Source organism: Ascaphus truei, chromosome 2 (assembly GCF_040206685.1).
Source record: "Ascaphus truei isolate aAscTru1 chromosome 2, aAscTru1.hap1, whole genome shotgun sequence".
Lineage (NCBI taxonomy): Eukaryota > Metazoa > Chordata > Amphibia > Anura > Ascaphidae > Ascaphus > Ascaphus truei.
The window spans coordinates 383,933,444-383,959,768 of NC_134484.1; the positions used below are offsets into that span (position 1 = coordinate 383,933,444).

The 26,325-nt window shown below is 42.8% G+C and overlaps 1 long non-coding RNA gene across 2 annotated transcripts in view; it reads left to right on the forward strand.

Annotated features, from left to right (window-relative positions):
* LOC142487602 (uncharacterized) overlaps window positions 1-26,325 on the forward strand; it is a 77,437-nt gene that overhangs the window by 35,086 nt on the left and 16,026 nt on the right. The window contains exons 2-3 of one of the 2 annotated variants that reach the window (XR_012799265.1): window positions 14,823-15,221; window positions 18,585-18,872. This is a non-coding gene — a long non-coding RNA (uncharacterized LOC142487602). Of the gene's footprint in view, window positions 1-14,822; window positions 15,222-18,584; window positions 18,873-26,325 lie in introns of those variants that run through there. The other variant, XR_012799264.1, reaches the window with a different exon arrangement.

The window sequence follows — 26,325 nt, forward strand, 5'->3', positions numbered from 1 at the left end:
GTAACAATGTATTGTTATAACTATGCCCAGGACATACTTGAAACTGAGAGGTAACTCTCAATGTATTTACTTCCTGGTAAAACATTTTTTATAAATAAAGTAGCACTGATTGCAGCTCAGACAGCAAGCTCAACAAGCAACAGCAGCTTAGCTTGTAAGCATCAGTCACACTCCCACTTCCCACTCTCATTTCTCTAACACCAAGCACTGTTATGTGCAAGAAGAAGTTTTTCACGGGGTAAAAATCTAAATAAAAGGTACATTAGAAGAATGGTCAAGAGTGTGAAACCTACAATTTAATGTCAAAAAGTGCAAAATTATGCACTTACAGTATGCTACAAAAAACAAAGACACAATACAGGCTTAATGGCACTTTAATTTCAAACGCTATTGAGGAAAGGAATTTTTGGAGTAATTCATTTAGGAGACTTAAAAGTAGGGAAGTCATGTAACAAAGCATTAGGGAGGAGCCAAGAGGATGCTAGGTTGTATAGGGAGTGGTATTAACCGCAGAAATTAAGAGGTAGTATGATGTCATTTTATAAATCATTGGTATGACCTCACCTAGAGTATTGTGCTCAGTTCTCGAGACCAAGACAGGCTACTAAAATGGGGCATAGTCTACATCATTAAATATATCTGGAAAAACTAAAGCATCGCAATATGTACAGCTTGTAGAAGAGAATGTAGAGCGGGATATGGTAGATACTTTCAATTATAAAGTGTTTAAACAAGGTACATATTTGAGAGAAAGAGGAGCACTACAATAAGAGGTCATGGTCTGAAGTTGGAGGATGACAGGCTCGGAAGAAATGTGAGGAAGTCCTACTTCATTGAAAGAGTGATGGACTCATAGGATAGCCTCCCAACAGAGGTAGTTAAAGCTAATATAATAAGGGAATTAAAAAATGCTTTGGATAGACATACAGTAAGGCTATGCTTAATATGAAAGAAATCAATGGATCAAATAGGGTCTAAGGTTTTACAATGGAGAGGAAATGGGCAGACTCAGTGGGACATGTAGTTATCAATGTTTCAATGCTTCTATGAGTGAGCGTGAGAACATAATAAAGTCCTGGTAAGAATTACAGAAGAAAATTAGCAAATATTATCTTAAGTGTGATAGTTGGGAATTATAATAATAGCTTTCCGAGTTGACACAATTGATGTAGTCTATTACTCAGTTGCGGCACAGCATGTTCTTTCTGCAATCGTATGCCTCATTAACTATGTTTTAGTCTCAAAATGGTAGTGTCATTTGTAGGATGGGATATTTCTGCAGGTACTTTGCTAATGTTAAAAAGTCCAACGTGTAAATCCACATCAATGAGTCCCTGCTTTGGTCATCGCAGAATATCTCTTTCTACAAGGAGTTTAGGGTTAATTGCAAGAATCATATCGGCATAAACGTCCAGGTTATGAGACACTAAAATAGCTATGGATATTCACACATATTTCTCATCCTCATATGGTTAATAATTATGGTTAATTATGGACTATATATCAAGTGCGACAAAAAGGTGTTGGTTTGCAAAAGTTTGGCAAATAGTTGGAATAGTTGCTGGAGTTTATTAAGCACAATTGAATGTAATTTTCGTCTTCCAGTTGTATGTTCTACTTAGTAGATTTTTTAATTACATTCAGATGATATGTAATACTGAATGTTTATACGCAGTACTGAATGCATACTCTTACAAGTGTTCCAACCCTTTTGCTGCCATAGGTGTAATACATTGTTTATAATTTAGACTCCGCTGCCACTGAATTAGGCATACCTGATGTACAGATGCAGCCACCAGTATCCGATCACTTGCCTGTGTAAAAACTAAGGCATCTTACAGTAAATGCCCCAACATGCCTCAACTTTTCTGTGAGATTCTGCTGCCAGACTAATGGCCCATTGGATTAACACAGCAGGGGTCCCTGCAGTCCCATTCAGTTTGAATGGTACTGCAGGGACCCCCTGCTGTGTTAATCCGATGGGCCATTAGTCTAGCTGCAGAAATCTCATAGAAATGTTGCAGTTTATTGGGAGATTGCCCCAGATTTTCCAAGGCAAGTGATCTAATACTGGTGGCTGCATCTGTAGTGTCAGCATGTCAAGTGGAAGGAACAATTATAAAGTCTAGTTAGCACAGGTGCAATATAATGATGACTAGTCACTTGGATATGTTGCAAGCGGAATGTCATGCTTTGTTTTCTGATAGTCTGTGCACAACAACAGCAATGTACTGGAACTACAGTATAGAATGAGAATTGCTATAGAGGAAGTGACATAATATTAAATGTAGAGATGGGTGAATTATTCACCAACATTCTAATACGCCGTGAATATGGCGTTTATTCCCAAATACAAATATTCAAGGATTGAGGGAAAAAAGGTTATTCACTTTGATTAAAAAATCCCACACCCTGGAATATGGGGTTTTCTGGATAGGAAGAGAAAGAGAGAGTCTTTTTTTTGCCCTATTAGCATATTTTCCAAGTATCTCAGGAGTGCCCATTTTTGCACACAGGTGTGTCTCCACGTATTGTCTAAAGGTGAGTTTGGGGTATATATATAGCAGTTCGGACTCTAATCACATAGGTATCTTCCTGTCTCTTCCCCCCCCCCCCCCTCAATATTACAGGTTCTGGGTGAATCAAATGTTTAGTACAAATACTGCAAACTAGAACAAGTAGCTTTCTTAAGTAACAGCCCTCTGGAACCACTGAATAAATGTTGTTATATATTTTTTTGCAAGACCTGTAGACCTGTAGACTTGTAGACCTGTGGAGTGCTGGTACTTTCTTATGAAAGCTGCTTGTTGTATTTTGTGATATTGTCTCCCTTCAAAGGGTGCACCTGAGGCATTTCCTTATTGCGTCCGATCTTGTGAATGCACCAAATTCCCTCAGATTCTAGTGAAAATAGTGGCTATCAGTGAAATTGCATACATTCGCACACATTTTTCAACAAAAAAAAAGCAAACGAATATTCATCGCCGTTGCGAACATTAACAAAACTTCTGCAAAATATTTGCGGGTTGAATGTTTATACATTTTGCCATCACCAGTCAAATGTATGATAGTAAAGGTTTTTATTATGACCATGGAGTGCTCAAATAATGCATAGCATTTACCCTAAATAGAAATACACAATTTCCAGGGGGGACGTGGTGGCTACAGACGTCCCGCTCTATCCCGCAAGACACTTAAATTAAGTGCCTGACCTTTGGTGATGCATCGCCATGGTAACCAACGTCAAATGATGCAGCGGGATCACGGCACATTACGTTGTCATCACATGACCCCGTGATGTCATTTGACGCCGGAGCCGAGGAGGAGAGGGGGCGCGAGGCACGAGGTAAGGAGGCAGGGGGGCACAAGTTAAAAACTTTGAGCACCCCCTGTTTTAAACTACAGATCCTCTTAGCAAAAAAGATGATGGTGTTTAATGATTTCAAATGAAAAAATGAAAATAATGAGATATTTTTTCAAATTTGTATCCTCGAAGACCATGTACTCCTCTCTGAGTATAGGAGTTTTACACCCGTTAGCATAATGTTCTGTTGGCAAACTATGCTACCAATTAAACATTGCTTATACTATGTAATTAATGCAATCATCAGTGTTTTGGATGGATAATATTCTATATTCTATACTTGAAAACGAGAGGTAACTCTCAATGTATTACTTTCTGGTAAAACATTTTCTATAAATAAATAAATAAATATGAGTTTTGTCCACACGTAAAATTTACTAGATAAACACTAAACATAATAATCACTATTGTAAGGATCAACAATGCACTTCTTGGAGAAAATTGAACAAACAATGCAACATACATGCATTTTTCTCAATAAAGCACATCACCTTAACATCAGCTAAAATCTCTAAGAAAAAAGGAAATTATACATATGTTCTCAGGTGCCAGTGTAGAGATGTGTTGTTTTTTTTTCAATTTCACAAAATGGGTGGCAATGTATGTATCGTTTTATTTATATAGTGCTGGGCTTTACAAAGTTTCAATACACTATAAATAAGGTACCAACAATGTCAACATAAAGCCAATGGAAACCCTACCTGAAGAGCTTACTTTCTAAGTAGTATGCCTGGAAGCTTACAGATACAGTATGAGTGTAAATGCATTACTGAAAGTGTAGTCAAGGAAGTGTGAGGATTCAGGGATCGTGGCGCCCGCGGCCCGGCCCCCCCTCATCTTCTTTACCTCCCGCTGCTCAGGTGCGTGCTCCTCGCTGGCACCACTTACCTCCTGCTGCTCCGGGGGTTCCCCGCCGTCCCCGGCGGTCTCTCGCTCCCGCTAGCTCTTCCCTCTCCCATACAACTGCTGTGTGTCCCGGCCGCACGCGTGAACAGCGCGCGCCGGGTGAAGATAATTTATTCACTGCTCTAGCAGTGAAACCACGCCCCCAGCAGATGAACAGGACTCCCTGCCAAAATAAGAGTTCTCACCTGCCTGCCAATCAAGTGGACCTATCCAAGATAGCTCCACGCACTCCTCCAGGTCTGCCTCCACTTCCGATTGGTCAGCCGCACTTTATATTGCCTGTCCTCCCACTCACTCATTGCTCGACATAGTTTCCACTTGGATTACTACTCTGGCATTCTCTCTCCCTTATTTCTCTCAGGTTACGACTTGGCTTGGCGGACGTCTATCTCTGGCTCTCGACCCCTGCTTGGACAAACAACCTTCTGGAATTCTCCAATCCCTGAGCTTGGCCAAACGGCAATGACGACGGCACTTCTTTACCGGTACTGGCAAGTATTGCTAGTTAACACCACCTGGCCTGGCAACGCCTAAAACACCACACTCCGGACACGCTCCTTTTGCTGCGAGTGCGTGCCCATATACGTTCCTCACCTCAGTAGAAGGGACGGGTCTGGTCTGCGGGCAGCACCGGCGTAACATTATGTTGAGCCCAAAAGATGCAGACCAGACAGATGTGGACTCTATGATGACAGCCATGTACCAACAAATCCAGGCCTTAACGGATCAAGTGGCTCTCCTCTCCCAACAGGTGCAGGACCTTTCTCTACAGGCACCACCTGCGGCTGCACCGCTGGCGCAGTCAGATTCTACTTCCACTTCATCCTCAGGTCCGAAGATTCCGGCTCCGAAACCCTACTCAGGGGATCCCCACGCTTGTCGTGGCTTTCTCAACCAATGTGAGATCCAGTTCGAGATGGCTCCGCAGCTGTATTCTACTGGTCGGAAAAAGGTAGCTTATGTGTACAGTCTGCTCACAGGTAATTGTGACGGGAGCTTTGTGACAGGCTATTAATAATACACCAAAAAATATATATATATAACTGGGTTGAACTGGTATGAGACTTAGATATGATAAAATATAATTTATTCCTTGATAAAGGTGAACACACAAGATATACAAATAACAGGCAAAATATAGACACTTACTTAAAAATTATGACAAGAAAGCCATCAGGAAACAGGATGGGCCATTTCTTCCATATTTCAGTTGACATCACAGCAAGACAGGCAGGTCATGAAGACACATGAAGGACATTTGAGTAAGGGGTGACTCTGACTTAAATACCATGTCAAACTCATCTCTTAACCCTAGATGCCGAAAAGGCTAGAAAAAGTCTTTGAAGCAGATTTTGGGCTTCCATTGTTTAGTGTGAAGTATCACACTTAAACTAGTCAGTTCCTGGGCTCAGCATAAACAATTAGGCAATTTAGCCTTTGATCACCAGGGTATGTAAATTCTAGCAGGATGTCCTTCCTGCTCATTACCATAACAGAGGGAGTCTGCAGTTTTCAGAACACATTCAAAATCCCATATACACTGTAAATAACTTCATAACTTCAGTTCAGTTTAACGTACTGGCACGCGAGACATATTAATACATTCCGTCATGCATGACGCTCCCAATGAGACTTAATATTACCGTGTAATACTAAAATCAAGAGAGATATTAATATATGTCTCTTAGAATCTGTTAAACCTCAGGTGTCTGTATTCGTTAGTTGGGGCTTGGTCCCACGAATACACGTACAGTATGTAACTCTTAGCATGTTCAGCCGAGGATATCTCATAATATTCTTATATTTTAATAAGGTCACTCATTCTGATCTCTCCTTGGGTAACCGCACCCCTGGCCCCCATCAATATATCTCTTTGAAGCAGGGACCCCTGGGTAGTGGACATTTGTCACCTGGTGTTAGATTTCACACCCAATGCCCCAGACCTCCTGAATCAGAGGCGTTTGTAAGTGTGAGTTATAACGCTCACAACCCACTCCAGCTTCCTAACCATTTGGTCGCTCTCCTGACCATTTGCATTTAGTAGGCAGGCATCTTTGAGGGTAATTTAAACAAAGGGCTAGAATCACTGTTTTAACATTAACCCTTTCCCTCCCGCAGCAACCCTAGTGTATGTGTGGGTGCAAACACTAGGATAACACAATACAGTTACACAGGGGAATAAGCATTTGGATATTGAAGCGAGGTAAAAACACATTACCGGACCTCAGTCCAGTTAACCCCTTGCTTCCCAGGTGAGGGTAGAGGGTGGACAATTGGGGTGTAACCCCTTTAATCCCGGGCCAAATCCTCCCCATCGTCACAGTAATGCACTGGCATGGGCCTCCCCGATCTGGGAACTGCGCCCCGATATTACTCGAGATTACGCAGCCTTCAGACGAGAATTTCGAAAGGTCTTCGATACCCCCGCATGACAAGAAACTGCTTCTGATTCCCTTCTGCAGCTTACACAGGGACGTCGGCCTGTGGCCAAATACGCCTTGGAATTCAGGACCATAGCAGCTGAAACTCGTTGGGGCCAGGAGGCCTTAGTCTCCGTCTTCTGGAAAGGCCTATCGGACTCCCTGAAGGATGAACTTGCTTCTCAACCCAGGCCAGGACTTCTGGAGGACCTCATCACCCTGGCCATTCGTATGGACCAGCGTCTCCAGGTACGCCGCGCTCAGCATCAGCAACACCGGTCTACATCTTTCTGTGCTCCTTTCTCCAGGTTCTCTACTACCTCGAGACCCGTCTTCTCCCCGCTGCCTGCGCTGGAAGCCCTAGAGCCTATGCAACTCGGAGTCCAGCACCCTCGGGCACCCTTACGACAATTTCGCTCAACCGGAGAGTCGTGCCATCATTGCGGATCTTCTGAGCAGCGTACCCGTGACTGTCCACCATCTCTGGGAAATGACCAAACCCAGTGAGTATGAAGGGGCTCTCCCTGGGTGCTAAATCTCATTGTCCCCGATCCAAAAGGGAACTCCCTAAAAAATTGACCATTCCCGTCTCGCTTTCTTGCCCTACCTTCCGCACCTCCACAGCAGCATTTATCGATTCCGGCACAGGAGGGAACTTCATGGATCAGACCTTCTCTGAACAAAATCAGATCCCACTCTCTAAGAAGAAGTCCCCCGTTGCCTTGGTCGGGATTGATAATCGGCCACTCACTCCGGCATATATCTCCTTGGAGAACAGACCAATCACCCTTTCTTCTCACTCCCACAAAGAGACCCTGGGCTTTGACGTGATTCATGCCCCGGGTACACCGGTCACGCTTGGCCTGCCCTGGTTGCAGAAGCACAATCCGCGCATCGATTGGGTATCCCCTAATCCCATTGTCTGGAGGTCAGAGGAATCTTCTTCGTCTACGGAACATCCGTTCCACCTACTAGCTAACACATCCAATCCTAAGAAGGAGTTACCTTCCCCTTACGCAGAATTTTTGGACGTTTTTAGCAAGACGCAATCTGAGCTCTTACCCCCTCATCGTTCCTACGATTGTCCGATTGACCTGGTACCTGGATACACCTTGTAAAAGTCCAAATCTTATCCCCTCTCATTGCCCGAGACAGAAGCCATGGATGAATATATTCGTGAGAACTTAAAGCAGGGCTTTATACGTCCTTCCAACTCTCCCGCAGGGGCTGGATTCTTCTTTGTCAAGAAGAAAGATGGTCCTCTCAGACCGTGTATTGATTACTGGGGCCTGAACCATATTACGGTGAAAAATTGTTATCCACTCCCACTCATCTCCGAACTCTTCGACAGACTTCAGGGGGCCAATCTCTTTACCAAACTTGACCTCCATGGGGCATACAATCTCATCCATATCCGAGAGGGCGAGGAATGGAAAACTGCCTTCAACACCCGTAGCGGGCACTACGAATACTTAGTGATGCAACGCACCTGCAGTTTTTCAGGACTTTATCAATGACATATTTCGGGATGTCATTAATCGCTTTGTAATTGTCTACCTGGATGACATCCTTATTTTTTCCCAAAACTTACAGGACCATATCATCCACACGAAGTTTGTGCTTTCGCGTCTCCGAGAGAACCGGTTGTTTGCCAAGATGGAGAAATGCCTTTTTCACCGGTCTACCACTTCCTTTCTTGGGTACATTATCTCCAACAGAGGCTTGGCCATGGACCCAGAGAAACTGAAAGCCGTAATGGATTGGCCACAACCCAATTCCCTCAAATCTATTCAGCGATTTTTAGGATTTTCCAACTACTACCGGAAATTTATTCGCAACTTTTCCACCATCATCGCTCCTATCACGGCACTGACCCAAAAAGGTGCAGATCCTGCATCTTGGTCACCCGATGCAGCCACGGCTTTCAAAGCGTTGAAACAAACCTTTGTCTCTGCTCCCATCCTTCGACATCCGAACACGAATTTTCCATTCACCCTAGAGGTTAATGCTTCTGACTTTGGGGCTGGTGCGGTTCTGTTTCAGAAATTTTCTCCCCAGGACAAACTTCACTCTTGCGGGTTTTTCTCTAAAAAGTTTTCTGCAGCGGAGAGAAATTATGACGTGGGCAATAGGGAGCTTTTGGCTGTCAAGCTGGCTCTTCAAGAATGGAGGCACCTTCTGGAGGGGTCAAAAGAGCCATTCACGATTCTCACGGACCATAAAAACCTGTTGTACATCGAGAATGCCCGCCACTTAGGTCCTCGCCAAGCCCGCTGGTCGTTATTCTTCTCCAGGTTTAATTTTATTCTGTCATATATTCCCGGCACAAAAAACATCAAGGCGGGTGCTCTCTCTAGACAATACACTTCTGAAGAGAGACCGGAAAAGACCACCGAGTCCATCCTTCCTAAACAAAGGATCCTAGCAGTTGCGGTGTTCAAGAATCTTGAGAAGATCATCAAATCACAAAAACATCTTCCGACTGGTCTTGAGGTTCCGAAAGACACTTTGTACGTAGAGCCCAAGTTCGTTCCTGAGATACTCGACTGGGGACATGCTGCCTGCTTGGCAGGACATCCAGGATTCAAGAAGACCTTGGATCTCATCCGTCGCACCTTCTGGTGGCCCAATATGGCCAAAACCATTCTCGAATTTACACGGTCCTGGCCGGTATGTGCATGTAACAAAATTCCTCATTAGAAACCTCAGGGCCTTCTCTTACCTTTACCTATTCCGTAGCGTTCCTGGTCACACATATCGATGGACTTTATTGTGGAGTTGCCTAGGTCGAATGGCATGAACACCATTCTTGTAGTAGTGGACCGGTTTTCCAAGATGGCACATTTTATCCCTCTCAAAGGATTACCCTCCTCACCCACCCTAGCTGATATTTTCTCCAAAGAGATTTTCCGGATCCATGTGATTCCTACATCCATCGTATCTGATCGGGGCTCTCAATTCGTCTCCAGATTCCGGAGGAATTTCACCAAGAGACTGGGCATCTCATCTTCCTTTTCTTCTGGATATCACCCTCAATCAACGAACAGACCGAGAGGGTTAATCAATCCCTCGATTAATACTTAAGGTGCTTCGTCTCTAACTCTCAGGATGATTGGGCAGAATTACTTATCTGGGCTGAGTATGCCTTTAATTCCTCCAGGAACGAGTCTACCCATGAGACTCCCTTCTTTATCAACTACGGATTCCATCTGGCTCACCTACCTATTTCTAAAATCTCCTCTGGAGTACCAGCCGTTGACGAGCACATCACTCTCCTACAGGACTCTTGGTCCAGAATTCAATCTGCACTGCAAAAAGCTTCCTTGACATCTAAAACCCAGGCTGATCGTCACCACCGACTGGCACCCAACTACAAACCCGGGGACAAGGTTTGGCTATCTTGCAAGAACATCCATCTCAAGACTCCTTCCCCCAAATTGGCACCTAGGTTTCTGGGTCCTTTTTCCATCGTTGAACAGGTAAACCCGGTTTCCTTCCGACTTCAACTACCTCAAAGCATGAGAATCCCGAATGTGTTTCACACCTCGCTTCTCAAGCCCTTCATCTCCAGTAGCCTCTTTCCAGACCACACTTCAAAACCAGACCCTGTGATTGCACATGGTAATGAAGAGTACGAGGTCCAGGCTTTACTAGATTCCCGTCTTTCGAGACGTAAGGTCCACTTCTTGGTCCATTGGAAGGGTTTTGGACCTGAAGAGAGGTCGTGGATACCCCTTAAAGACATTCATGCCCCCGGACTCCTCAAACGCTTCCGAAAGAAGCTTCCATCCAAACCATGGAAGGATCGTCCTGAGGCCGACCCTGAGGGGGGGGGGTACTGTGAGGATTCAGGGATCGCGGCGCCCGCGGCCCAGCCCCCCCTCATCTTCTTTACCTCCTGCTGCTGAGGTGCATGCTCCTCGCTGGCACCACTTACCTCCTGCTGCTCTGGGGGTTCCCCGCCATCCCCGGTGGTTTCTCGCTCCTGCTAGCTCTTCCCTCTCCCATGCGGCTGCCGTGTGTCCCGGCCACGTGCGTGAACAGCGCGCGCCGGGTGAAGATAATTTATTCACTGCTCTAGAAGTGAAACCACGCCCCCAGCAGACGAACAGGTCTCCCTGCCAAAATAAGAGTTCTCACCTGCCTGCCAATCAAGTGGACCTATCCAAGAGAGCTCCACGCACTCCTCCTGGTCTGCCTCCACTTCCGATTGGTCAGCCGCACTTTATATTGCCTGTCCTCCCACTCACTCATTGCTCGACATAGTTTCCACTTGGATTACTACTCTGGTTACGACTTGGCTTGGCGGACGTCTATCTCTGGCTCTCGACCCCTGCTTGGACAAACGACCTTCCGGAATTCTCCAATCCCTGACCTTGGCTAAACGGCAACGATGATGGCACTTCTTTACCGGTACTGGCAAGTATTGCTAGCTAACACCACCTGGCCTGGCAACGCCTAAAACACCACACTCCGGACACGCTCCTTTTGCTGCAGGTGCGTGCCCATATACGTTCCTCACCTCAGTAGAAGGGATGGGTCTAGTCTGCGGGCAGCACCGGCGTAACAGGAAGTCAAGGGCATCTGGCATTTGTAGCAGAAGCATAGAACATTTAGTTGAGATGCTTCTTTTAAGAGGTAGATTTTCAGCAGGACTTTGGATGTGGAAGGTGAAGACACTTGATCAATATTGAGTGGAAGAGCGATCCATGAGTAGGGAGAGAATAGTGAAAACTGTTTTGGATGGGAGAGGGCTATAGCGGTAAAAGGTTCAAAGATCACCTTGGGTTGAGAGTAAGAAGCGATTTGGGGTGTAATGAGAGATCACGGTTGAGATATATGGAGTTATAGAGGAGTGCAAATAATTAAAATACATTTTGTACGTAAATTAGGAATCCAGCAGAGAGTCCAGGAGGTCAGAAACAGATACACATCTAGAAGAGATGGGGATGGTATGAGCAGCAGCATTTTGAATTGGTGGTAAAAGAGAAAGGTGTGAGGCAGCGAGTCCAGATAAAAGAATCTTACAGCAATCAATACGGGAGAGAACAAGGGCATACATTATTGTTTTAATGGTGGTGGAGCATAGGAAGGGACGAAATTGCTAAATTTAGTAACAATGTTTATATATGGGAAGAAGGAAAGGAAGGAGTCAAATGTAACACCTAGGCAGCTTGCTTGCGAACTGAATGTATGATAGTCTTATTGACTGAAATGGAGAAGGGAACAATGGGACCTAATTTGGGAGGGTATATGATGAGCTCTGTCTTAGTTATGTTATGTGTAAGGCAATGAAGGGCCATCCAGTTTGAGATTGCTAAAAGACACCTGTAATTTTTGACTGGACTACAGGTGTAAAGTCATGTGTAGATAAATATCATTGTGTGTCATCAGCATAGAGATGATGGTTGAATCAAAAGGAGTCAATGAGGTCACCCAGCAAGAGTGCATATAAAGAGAACAGTAAAGAACCTAAAACCAAGTCTTGATGTACACCTTCATCATTCCATGAAAATCAAGGAGAAGTTGGCATAAGAGACACAAAAGGAATGGAGAGAGATAAGATGAAAATCTGGAGATTGCAGAGCCATGGATACCAGGAGAGTGAAACATGTCTAAGGTTTCTTTCAGTCCCTGAGGGTGCCTTATGGCAGTTGACTGCTTAGTAAATATGATCCCTAAACCTGATTGTTGAAAAACTTATGCTTGTTATATCCTGTAAATAATTCTGAATTCGATTTCAGAATTCTGAAATAATAAATTATGCTGAAGATAGCAAAAATGTTTTCAAGTTTCATAAGGAAAAATGATAACCTGGTTATCTACATTTAGGTTCTCCTTCTAAGATATCGTTTGATATAAATAAAAAGAAAAATGTGTTATTTTTGTAAGCAATTTGTAGATGAATAATGAATAGGATGCCATGTCAAGCATGCCCACAGCTGTGCTAATGACTCCATTCTTTACATGAACATTTTACCCTGAGATTATAATATGTATGGGCAGAGATTCAATATGAAGTCATGCATAAGACAGAGCTGGTTAGTATAAATGACAAATTACACTTTGTAAGATATTTTATATCGGTTTTACATTTAATCATTTGAGAACTTTCAAAGGTTTTCATTATTTTTAAAAAATAATTTGATTATTTACTTTTTTTTTTAACCAGGAAATGTATATAGAAATACATTGTCTTTAAGTGACAGCTCAAAATAGTGCGTACAATCTGAAAATATGGCGGCAAACCACTTCTTTGAAGTCAGTAATGGAGGCCACTGTATCATTTTTGGCTAATGTATTTTATTAACCTTCAATATTTAGCGACTAATTTTCACTGACTGGCTGCCAACATGGAAAGCCTAACTTTATAAACTGTAATTACATATCTTTACAAGGAAATTACCTTTTTGTACCCAACTACACAAATATACTGTAGAGTTGAATAACAAATGGAAGAATTGATTTCTCAATCCACTTGATGGAAACACAATCTTTAGTAGTAGCAAACAGGCACTCATATTTCAGTCAAATGTATTATTTATTCCATATTACAGTAGGTGATGTTAGTCATAAGGAAACATCAAACTGCTAGTTGGCATGTCAACTACTTTTGGTAGTCTTCCATATTTCATGATATTTCATGTTCCATACATACACATTACATTGTGCAAACTGTATTAGTTGATTCTATAGCCAAAGTGACATTAAAACAGAAAAACAGCTAAACATTTTAATTTGAGATATAACTCAAACATGTATTCTGCAAGATGAAGACTCAAACATATCTAGTGGCTTCAATAGATGAACAGCATGAATGGTATACCCGGATCTAGTTAACATACCAAATAAAATGTCAAAGTTCTGTCAAGTCTGCAGCTTCTATAAACTGTTTAGACTGGGAGTACGCTGGTCATACACATTAACCTTTACAGATCATATAGGAAAGATAAAAACAGTAGGAAAGAAGAATATGCTGTAGTCAGTTTTAATGTTTTGGGGGGGGGGTTTAATTTTGGGTCATTACTCTTTTAGTCAACAATATCCCTCTTCCTCACAACTTGCACATTCATTATTTATGTTTCCTATTCTTGGGTGGTATACACATTTTACTGTATATGCTCTATTCAATACAACAAAGTAAAATAAAATAATAAAGAAAGTGTTTGCATTGGATTTTGATATAATATTTCTAAATGAAGTAGGTGTGCACTTATTTAATTTTGTAAAATGGATAAGATCGTAATCCTTAATTCACAGATAACACTATATTCCCTAACTAAACAGTAATGTTCTTTGGATTGCCACACCTTACTGACCATCTTCCCACTCCATAACCCTCATTAGACCTTTCAGCCCAAGAATAACAGTATTTCACTCTATACTTCTTCCCTCATTTTCCCACACACAATGAAACCCAGACCTCACCTTTAGCTCTCCTGAGGCCACTTTGGAAGCCAGTTCGATGACACAGCCAACGGCCATGCGTGCAGCTCCGGACGAATGCAGCTCATTCCAAATGGTGTCACTGTCCACCTGAGCAAACAGTCAAGAAAGGAAAAAAAGAGAAAGTATAAGAGAAAACAAATCTTTGAGGGAGGGCTGGCAGGGTGACAGCCAATGTACAATAACATTAGTCTTCCGTCTTGGCCAGCTGAAAGGCCCTTCTGGACATGTCTTTGCTTATACTTTTTCTTTACACAGACTTCTCCAATGGAAACACATTCCTGTCATGCCTCATTGCTATTGCCTGTTTAGATTTCCCATTACAAACAGCATTACATAGGCCAGAACTGGCATACTCACAAGCTCATCAGATACAAGCCCACAGTAGTAGATGTAATATTAGGCATGAGTTATAATTTTAACCTGTACTTTAAAGTGCCAGAACAACCCAAAAAATGAATAAAGTATAGCACACAATCAAAATGTTATTACACAATAATAAGCAAGCTGAATGTTTATTTTCTTTAAGTTATGCTATGTAGTTGACAGAATGGTTTAAACAAATCACATCTTCAGAAATTAAAAACAGTTAGATTTTTTTGTTCTTGTTGCTTACTGTATAACATAAGATGCTTTTTAAAATCTGGCACATACTGTAAGTAATATTCATGACTTTTATTCCAAAGGAACTTGTGTACTGTACTTCCCAGTCACCTTAAGGCCTTGGATATAGTGCAGGCGCGTGCACGACGGAGCGCCTGGCATTTGAGCAATCCACGGATTTTGGATTTTTGCTGACACACGTGACGGGAAGGCGTCAAATCCGCATAAAGAAACATGTCGCTCTCCGAGAACCTGAAATTGCTATAACTGATCGACAGTACATATTTAAAAACTAAAATATTTGATGGTCGAGAAACAAACGTCCATGAAATTAAACAACAGCGTGAAACACTTGGGGAATTTGGCCGTTTGTACCATGAACTTTGTAAGCATGACTGGAATTTTTTGGAGTACATGAGAATGACAATATCTAATTTTTCTCGCACCATTCATGCAGAAGACTGGCTCATGCTTACTTTGAGGTTAGTTGTACTACTATTATTGTGCATCATGTACCAAAATCTTCTTTTTATCTTCTTTCACCTTCTTCTATTGTCTTCTGTTATTCTTTTCTTCTATCTTCTTTTCTTTCTTTCCATTTCCCATGTTAAATCCAGCAATGGAAGTTGCCTCGTTGTCTTCTTGAGCTAAAATGAGATGAAACAGGCCTTTCATAAGGCCTGTGATGTCACATTTTACGGTCAGATGGTACAGCTCCAATCCGATTGAACGCTGTATCATCTGACTGGCTTTTTTTTTTTTTAAAGATGTGACTTCATCTCCTAGGGAGTTACATCACATTCTTAAAACTACATGGCTGATATCACATGGTATTACAGCCAATGGGATTGAAGACACCTGTACAAGTGCTGTCACATCCTTTTAAACAAATGGAACGTATCACATGGTACAGGAACCAATGGGATTGTCTTCAATCCCATTGGCTGTAATACCATGTGATATCAGCCATGTGGTTTTAAGAATGTGACGTACCTCCCTTGGAGATGATATGCCAATCAATGGGTAGAGGGTGGGTATAGTGGGGCTGGGGTGGGTAGTAGACCTTCCAGGTGGGTAGCGGGGGATGTGGTTTAACCCCTTAATTACTATAGTGGATATTAACTGCTAATGTCATTAAGGGGTTAGGGGCCATTAGATTGTATGTTCTTTTGTACTTTTGCTGCCAACGGAAGACACGGACCTAGAGTATGCTGACAAGGATTCTCTTCACGATGGCAGGTGTAAGTACAAAGTTTTATTTAGTTTATTTATGCTGCCTGGCAATGTTTGATTTTGAATGGGCAAAATAGCTATTATCCATATCTGGATAATAGTAATTTTGCCTATTCCTGTACTGTATGTGTTGTTTTGTTGGAGGTAGAGAAGGTGGGCAGTATGGTTGTTGTGTTTTTCAATGTTTATTGTGGGTAGTGAGGATGGGTGAAGTTGGCCTTTGGCCCTTGGTGTTGTTTATACCTACTGGGTTGGCAGTGGTAGGGGTTAACCCCTTCAATAACTTAGCGTTATTAACGCTAAGGTAATGAAGGGGTTAACTTCACCCGCAACCCCCCCTCAAGGCCTAAACACCCACCAAGGGATAAATACCACCTTCACCCACATCCGCTTCCCACAATAAACATGGCATTGGTAGTACACATGGTAGTTTACCCCTTCACTGCCTTAGCGGTCAGCCGCTAAGGTAATGCAGTTGACTGTAAATCCATTTTTCATGCAACTGACTCATCCCGGGGGTCTCCGGAGCTGACATTAATGTGTATCAGCTCCGGAGACCCCCGGCATTATTCTGATGCGGGAAAAATGCATTTTGTTTTCTAAGTCCCACTCTCACCACCGCCTCTGAAGCTTCTCATCAGCTTCACGCCAACTTTTTCTGGTGAGAGGATTTTGGGAGTAATTTGCCTTTCTAGAACCGTGATTGGCCTTGATAAACTAATTGAGGCTAATAGAATAGCACAAGTTTCAAAACCTGCCGATTAGTGGCTTATCGCCGCTCACTTGGTGATGTGTTTTGGTTGGCAGCAAAAATTGACGATTCATCTCACTTATCGAGGCTTTCTGAATCGCTGTAGGCATTTATGGCCGATAACAGCTAAAAAGCCTCGATAAGTGGGTTATGAAGGCTACTAGAATGGCCATGAAGATGTTGATTCATGCGCACTTGGACCTGCGTCCCCTGAGCGTAACGGTTTAATTTTCTTTAGTTCTCTGTGGAAATAATCTCTTAAATTCTACCACTTTCCTTTTGCTAAGTCACTTAAAAATAAAAGACAACACACAGGTTAACATCAAATGGTAAATCGGTTTGCATTTAAAACATTTTTGCTACACAATTTTAGGCAATAGCACAAGCATTCTGCCATTAAAATTATACAACATTTTAGGCTACAGAACAAGCATACTGCCATTCAAATTAAACACAATTTTAGGCTATTGCACAAGCATTTGGCCATTACAATTATATGCAAATTTACTTCCTTGTAATGAACAATATTTCCCAATTTTCTCTCCACAATTTATTGTGCAGGTACCGTTCGTCGTATGCTTGCGCCGCTGATTCCACAAAGAATCTATTTTAAATACCTCTGAAATCAGTTGTTCTATTGTAGAATTATCCATAATGTAAAAGAAAGTACAACTCCACAGTAGAAACTACCAAAAGTAATGACTTGGGCAGTAACCGGGCAGAAAAGTTGAGCTTCGCTCTAATAGGTTCAAAACTGGTCACATGACGCGGCCATCACGTGACAAAAACAAATTTCTGTGTCTCCTGAAAATGCTGTCGCGCTTCATTGCGTGCGCGGTCGTGCACTCTATGGCCTGCCACATAGAGGTGCAGTCTATTGTTTGCGCCACGCGTGCCCTCTCACACAATACGGACGCGGCCTTACTCTTCTCAATCCCTGAAAAAAAAAAACATGCACAGGTCATTTGAGGAGAAGTTATTGTTAGACTCAAGTGATACAGAATATTATCATCATGATTAGAGATGGGTGAATTTTTCACCTGTATTTATATTCACTGCAAATATGGCATTTATCCACACACATAAATATTCGCAACTTAGTTTCAAAAAGTGACATTCATCACCACTACCACCAACATTCAATCTGAAAGGATATGCTAATAGGATATGTAAAGTATATTTAAATTACTTCAATATCATATATTCAAGATGTGCACCTATTTGTGCACAGGTGTCTCTCCACGTGATGTTTGAAGGTAGGTTTCAGGAGATATATATAGCACTTGATACTCAAGTAGACTAGAACCATTTTTTTCTCTCTTCAAATTTGAGGTTGAACTGAATGGGGAATGCTGGCAGCCAGAAAACAAGTGGAGTAAAGAATGAGCAAAGCAATGTGTTGGCTGGGATTTTACCTTAAAGTAATATCTGAAGATACTGTATCCCCTTCATGTGCTCCAAGGGGATTTCAAGCATAATCAAATGCAAATTAAATTAATCATCTGGGTATGGAACCTCACGATGTTATCCAATGCGAATTCAAGTGTATAGACTCAGGAAAAAGAAGATAGTAGCCATAATATAATAACGTTCCTAAAAATGTAAAAGATAGAAACAACTGTGGTAATACACTTACATATTCCACAGTAAATTCAAGCATGTAGAACGCAATGTTCAGGAGAACACGCTGCTCTGGAACTCCACTGCTTTTAAAATGTTATTTGCCCTATATCCATGTATTTTCAAATATACCTCTCTGCGTCACACTATTATAAGACAAGACCTGTTTAAGAAATGGTATACAACAATGAGTTTACTTGCCTAAGGATCGTTTGTTAATTTTTTTTTTTAATATGATTAGGTCTGTTCAATTTAAGTATATGTTTCTCCTCAATACGGACTTCATTGGGCAACAGAAATCAATCCAAGAAAAGGCATTTAAAGACGAAGACTAACTGTTAGTTATCACCCCGGAGGAAACAAATTGTGAAACGCGTTGGGTTGACCTTCGTGAGCCACCGTAGTTTCTTCATTTGGAACCATTTCCAAAAGTGTCGGCTTTTCATTCACACAGCTGAGCGGACCGCTCCTTATATACACCACTGCAGTACAGAAGGGAAACCATCCATGTAACCTGCCATACAAGGAGGGGACACAGGAAGTTGAAGGGAGCGGGCGATCGCCCGACATTCTGACATTCTGACCCGGCAGGCAGATGCCATTGAACCCCAGTACCTGCAGCAGATTGCTGGAGTTGCCTGATTTTCAAGAATTGTTTGTGAGTGCATAAACATATTTAATTCTATATTGTTTAAAATAAACGTTATTATGCCATGGATTTTAATCGATCTTTAATTAAGATGCAATGTGCTGGTATACTTCCCTATCGACTACAATAGGAGAAATTACCACACTGCAACAATCTCCAGTACAGAGACGACACTGCTTTAAAATTAAATATGCCTCAAATAATTGCATTATCGGAATTCTTTATAACCGTGATTATATCTGCTGTCTCTTCTCCCTTACATACATTATCTACTCGGTCCACGTGCCAAAAGATGTCCACCCTTTTACTGCTCCAGATTTCATAGAGGGACGTGGGAATCCCTCCTTTCAGGACTCCGGAAGCGGACTGATTAAATTCCTCTGGAAAATTTCATATCCGGAGGTTTTTGATTTTGATTTTTTCACTGGGACTGTTTGTATACATGTTTTCACTTATATTTTTTCTAGTGTGCATATTACAATTTTTGATTACACGTATATTTATAAATGTCATATTGTGTATTTCACAGACACACTGTGTAGGGTATAGAAACATAAATGGTGTATATAAGTGGGTAGTCAAACAAACTCAGAGACTATCTAAATAAGGACAGTAATTAAACTCATTATTTTGTGCAACCAGTGTCTCAGACACAATGTCACAATGTGACAAGTGATAAAGTATAATAAACCTCACAAAAAAGTTTGAAAGTCTGCTGCTTGTCAACATAGATGGCTCAACATCTCAGGGACAAGTATAAAAAGAAAAAAAGACGACTCTCATAGTGTAAAATTGTTGACAATATATGACAAAGTATGGTGGTAAGTATTGCACGTACAAAAAATATAATCTTTTAAACATGGCATGTTTAGGGTACATGTTACCACTACAGCATTCAGTTAAACCAGGGGTGAGCAAACTTTATATGCCGAGCCCCCCTTTTCATCCATGAAATTTCTCGGGCCCCCCCTGCCTGATGTAATCAAAATCACATGACGTCAGTGCACGTGAGCTGGTTCAGCCAATGAGGGCGAACCAGCGTTTTGACGCGGCCGCCACGCGTCTACAATCTCCTGCAGCCAAGTTCACAAATCGCTTGGGCTGAAGGCGTCCATGCAGGCAGTATACTAATATTGGATCACTGTTTATTTTATTGTTTGCTGGCATCTGATAATATGTTTTTTTCTGGTGCATAAAGGTAATCCATTTGAGGTGGCATTCATCCAACTCTTTGCTACATCCCTTCCCTCTCCCTTTTTTTCCCCTCCCCTTTTTCCTTCTCTCATTTGCTTTCCCCAGTGTCATCCACTCCTACCTACCAGTTTTAATATTATTTATTTATTCCCGTTTTAAATGTTGCCCAGGGATCAGGGACCACATAACCAAACTCAAGAGGGGTATTGATGAATCTCCCCTGCATATCAATACTCCCAAGAGACCCCCCTGACCCAAAGAATAACCCTCAGCCCCCAAAAACTCATCCACCCAAGCCCCTCAATTCTGACATCTCTGCCTGACCTTCATCCCTCCGTTTAGCCATCTTTCTCTCCCCCTTCCCCAATATGTCTCCCACCTCTCCATGTCTCTCTTTCTCTCCCCCTCCCCCCAATATGTCTCCCACCTCTCTATGTCTCTCTTTCTCTCCCCCTTCCCCCAATATGTGTCCCACCTCTCCATGTCTCTCTCTCACCCTCTCCCCAATATGTCTCCCACCTCTCCATGTCTCTTTTTCTCTCCCACTCCCCCCAATATGTGTCCCAACTCTCTATGTCCCTCTTTCTCTCCCCCTCCCCCAATATGTCTCCCACCTCTCCATGTCTCTCTCTCACTCTCCCCCCAATATGTCTCCCACCTCTCCATGTCTCTCTTTCTCTCCCCCTCCCCCAATATTTCTCCTACCTCTCCCTGTTATACACACACACACACTTACTTTCTCTGTGCAGCTGAAAACTGGGACAGGAGGAGGAGGGGCTGTCTGTGTGCAGGGAAGGCCCCGCCCTTGCTGCAGGCAGACATCACACAGAAGCAGCCTCAGCACGTAGCTTGAGCTTAGCCAAGCATGCACAGCTCTGCCCGCCCCCAGGCTTCCCTGTCTCTCTTTTTATCCTATTTTTGCTAATGAATTAATAAAAAGCATTTTTGTTTAGCACAGTCCAGCCTTCATTACTTTTTGCCTGCAGTGCCCGCTGATTCTCTGCGGAGAGGTATCTTGCTCAACTACATTCACAGCCTGGAGCACACCTATCCGGATGACTTCCTATATGGAGTAAGTGATTTTATTTCAACCTCCCAGGGGATATAGCCATTTATGCGGGGTTTATATGTATAGGGGTCCGTTTTTCCGTTTTTGGTGAAAAGATTAGCTCCAGTCAACCCTTTCCTCATCGCTAGGCTTATCCCTCAACTCGGGGTCAAGACAGGTTGTTTATAAGGTATATTACTACCCAGTTAACTCTTTTGCATCCGGATTTGAGCCACATCTACCATATGAACTATACTTCTTTGGAGTTATACTCTGCAGCACATGTTTGTTTTGGAGGGGCTCATCCTCCCCAATTGTTCTCTTCCCCACACGCAGCCTGCGCCCACCTAAATAATCTTGCGCCCCCCCCAGTTTACGTACCGCTGCACTAGACGACCGCCGCCGCTTTCTCCCGATCAAGTGAGTGTAGGCGTCCTCGAGTCCCAGTGTCCTCGTATCCGGAAGACCGCTACCAGATGTTGTCAGGTAATTTAAATGCAACACAATAAAGAACCGCTCAAAAAATAGTGATGCCTAAATAAACTGGTGATAAGGTGCTGCTTGAAGAAAGGACTGTTCCCAGTTCTTGAGTGAAAGATTTGTTCAGGGGAATCAGCGCACCTCCAAAATAAGAGATAGAGAAAAGCAAGATAGTAAAGCACGTCCTTGCAACTCTATATAGAATAGACCGGTGAGTTAAGCACCTACAGATTCAGTGGTCGTTATCCGGACATTTCACGATTTGTATTCCTAGGCATACCCAGGTCATGCTACATGATTTCTTCAAACTTTCCTGCGTTAAGAAGCGTGTTTTCTAGTGTTTTTACTAGTGCCGGCGCAGGCACATTTCTGGATTGGAATAGGTGTGACTGGTGTGATTGGCGGCATTCATGGCAGCATTCACGGAAGAATAACGAGTGAATGTTGCATGGAATACAACAGAGTTCACGAAAACGGCTCCGTGAAATGTTCGGATAATGGCCGCTGCATCTGTACGTGTAAGTGCCGGCACCAAGGCACATAAAGGTTTCTTTTTCACTCCTCCGCTTTCAAACGAATACAGATGAGCTCTAAAGCCTTTGTTGTTTAAAAAGTTCAACTTTTATGTAAAAGACAGGTTTACACTTACAGTACATAGATGGAATAAGTATTTCAAAGGGAACCTGCTACAAACGCATGAACTCTCTCCGTCGACCGCAATTGTCACCGTTCCCGCCGGCGTCCTGCGTCACTTCCAGTGATTCACTGCGCTCTCCAAACTGGTCCCCCGGCAACCCTACGCATTTCGAAGGGTGTTCCTTCTTCCTTAGGAGTTTGTATCATAAGTCTGTGTCCTGTTTCCCTTATGTACCCTGTTTACCACTACTCTATAAATAATTTTATTAATAATTTTACAGGTAGAATATACATTTCAGAAATGAATGTGAAAATATGCACAGCTAAAGACAGACACAATACAAATATTAAAAAAAGAACAACAAAAAAATGTACATAAGTAATGTGTATTGTTGTATTGGTTTCAAAAATCTGTATATTATGAAATTAACTTCATTAAAGAAAGAACATCAGCATGTTATTGCATAAATCAGGGACTAATCTCTTAATACTTGTATTGTGTCCATCTTTAGCTGTGCAAATCTTCTTGCTAACGTATTTGTCAATAGTGCCTGCGCTGGTAATCCTGTCTACTATACTCGGGCCCCGTCGGACGCAAAACAGTGGTGGTTCCTGGGCAACGAATCAGATGCCCTTGTGGTCTCTTCTATAACGGGAAGACTGTCAGAATGCTTAAAGAATGGATTGCCATGCACCGCACTACAATTAGGAAGGCATTGCTGAGCACCGCGGACCATCTGGATCTCAATTGTCTCCCTGTCGCTAGGCACTTTAAAGAACAGAGACATTCCCTTGACACATTGAGGTGTATGCCCATTTTGCAAGTTTCTGCTCCGACACTAGGTGTAGACAGGGGCAAGATTTTGCTGCAGCAAGGAGCAAGGCTCATTTTTGAACTTAGAACCATGGCTCCAGGTGGGCTGAACAAAGATCTGAAGCTGGGTTGTTTTTTGTAGTGTTATTTGCAGCCTAAGTTTTTTAGCATTCATATTTCAAATCATTATTTGTATTTTGTTCATGGCTCCCCCTTCCTGTGCCCATCACTTCCCTCACGTCTGTTCACTTTTTATCCATCAGCTGTTTTTTATCTTATTTATTTTTTGCTGCCATCCCCCATAGTATTATTTTGACCTACACTGTCTTTTAGTGTGGTTATAAGCATTGCACATGCGCTATAGTAGCATAGAGTAGAGTGGTTGCCATGGTATCAGTGGGACGCTGGGTTTGTGTTCATATTTAGACTCTGGTCCCTCCCCCTACCGTTCCCCTGACTGCACATATGCGACTGAAATCACAGTCACATCGTATACTCTGGGGTTAGCTCTTATTGGTGGGTTCTTGTGTGTGGTCGTAGTATTGTTTAGCCGATGACTGTCATACACCCATTGCCCTTCCCCTGTTCCCATGGTTCCATGGGGATGCTCGACTTGTGCGCCTGCGCGGTGGGCTATGTGCGTCATTTCCAAATGGCCTGTATGCGACACCTCTTATTTGTGTTTATGTTATGGCTTTCACCCGGCTGTTTCCATGACGCTGTTGGGACACTAGTGTTGCGTGCATGCGCAGTGAGTAATGCGCATCACATTGCGGTGCCTGCGGCTGGCATATGACCTCATAGCTGCTCTATTGGTCACCATTTGAATGCAGGTGGGTGGTTATTTGATTAAATGTTGGCATTGGTTCCTTTTGTATTGTACAGCTGATGTAGGTTAATTGGTGTCTGGTGATTGGTTAATTTTCTTTGTTGCTGTCTCTCATTACTGGATGTCCATCTGGTAACTCTCTCTCTCTCTCGTTGCAAACAGCTATCTTTGTGTAGCACTGCCGTTTGCCCAGGCCCTTTACGACACAGTCTTCAAGGGTTTAATTTGTAGAAAAGGGGGACAAACATGTGTATACACACAAGGGGCACACAGATCTCAACCTTCAGCGGTTTATTTTTCCATGTGACACTAAACATTTGAAACACCGTCACTTTAAGAACAAAAGAAATCATATAAGGCAACATCTACTCCTGTCAGGAGTCTAACTCACATGCATATCCCTATCTGCAATATTGGCTATCTGAGCCAGTTACCAACTTTAAATAACACACAGATAAAATTGAGTCCTTAACTGTCAGATGGCGTCCCAATAGATCCTCAGTTGCTGCAACACGTGGGGGGCATGTACCCCAAACTGGATCCTGGGGAGCAGCGTCCTTCCAGCCTCCAGGCTCTAAGAGAGAGAGTGAAGCAGCAAACCTCACTGCAATATATTCCTGTTCCTCAATTAGGAGAGCCGGTGAGGAAAACCAGAACCATTGTAATGTCTGGTATGGATTTCCTATCTACCAGCCTTAGTGACTGTGAATCTGTGGAGCAAATCAATTCCATACTAAGTGTCAGGGTCTCCTAGATCTCCTGTCTAGCCATAGTTCTTTCCTTGTCCACCGTGTGTGCTGCTGCTTTCTGTTTGCACTGGGTTCCTCTGTCTGTCTGCCTTCTTGTTGCTCCTCTCTCTGTCTTATAGTTCTGCTTCCTGTTTGTTCCCTTGCCTTTGTTTTGAATCAGACTCCTATGCACATGCTTCTGTCTATGATCCTGATCTGTTCCTGTACCAGTCCTGTATCTGATTCTGTTCATAGTAAAGGCCCTGCTGGTAATCTGGCTTGTCCCTGTTTGTTCCCTGGTCTCAGTCCCTGTTCCCTGGTCTCAGTCCCTGCTCCCCGGTCTCAGTCCCTGCTCCCCGGTCTCAGTCCCTGCTCCCCAGTCTCAGTCCCTGCTCCCAGACTTGTTCCTGCTCCCCTGTTCTGTTCCTGCTCACCTGTCCTGTTCCAGTCTCCTAGTTACCGACCTCTGCTTGCTACCTGACTACGCTATCTGCTGCCTGCCTCGGACCCCTGCTTGTCACCTGACTACGCTATCTGCCGCCTGCCTCGGACCTCTGATTTTGACTCCTACTTCTGCTGTTCTGGCCACTGAGATCCTACCCACCACAGGTGTCCCCCGTGACAGAAAACAAAGGCCACTTCTGGATCTCGCCGGAACAGATTCTCTGCCTTCCTGATTCAGCAGACCCCATCCGCTTGGAGGAAGATAAGTACTTTTTTTTTTGTTTTTTAGAAATCCCAGTTGGGATCCTGAAGGTTTTGTTGCTGCAGGTTTTTTTGTGCCACTTTCTCCCTGAGAAGAATTCCCTTTTAAAAAAAAAAAGCCTTCCCTGCAGTACCTGTTTTTGCCATTTTCAGACTTTCATTACCTGGCCAAGGATTGTCTCTGTATTGTGAGTGGGCCACTGCAGATTTTCAGACTCACATTTCTATTTAAGACGGTTACCTTGATTAACTGCTTACCTGGTTGGACCACTGCTGTTCACAGGGTTCCCATTTCAAAAGACAAGAGTTCTCCCATTATGTTGTTGCTGCATGCAGTGTTTTTTTCCTGCAGTCCTGCCTATGATTGGTTCTAAGGTTTTAGGTTTACCTGCAAGTTCCCCTGAAGTTTGTTTCTTTGCAACCTATGATATCCCTATGCCCGAGATCTAAAGTTTCAGATTTAACTGCAGGTTTCTCTGTCTGATATTCCTAAGCCTGATGACTAAAGTTTCAGATTTAACTGCATGTTTCTCTGTCTGATATCCCTATGCCTGAAGTCAAAAGTTTTGAATCTAACTGCAAGTTTTTCTGTAGTAGTTTCTTGCTGTCTATGATATTTCTATGCCTGATTTCTAAAGATTCAGATTTAACTGCAGGCTTTCTCTGTCTATATGATATCCCTACTCCTGATGTCTAAAAATTCAGATATAACTACAGGTTTCTCTGTTTATGTTTTTTCCTTGCATTTATGATATATGCAACTGATGCTAAGGTTTCAAAAGGTCAGCGCTCCTATCTTGTGTCTCTCTGTGTCTAATATTTCTGTTGTTCATTCTAATGATACTGCCTTAAAGACACATTTCCTCTTTACTGGTTTCTTGGGATGTTTGGTTTCCCCA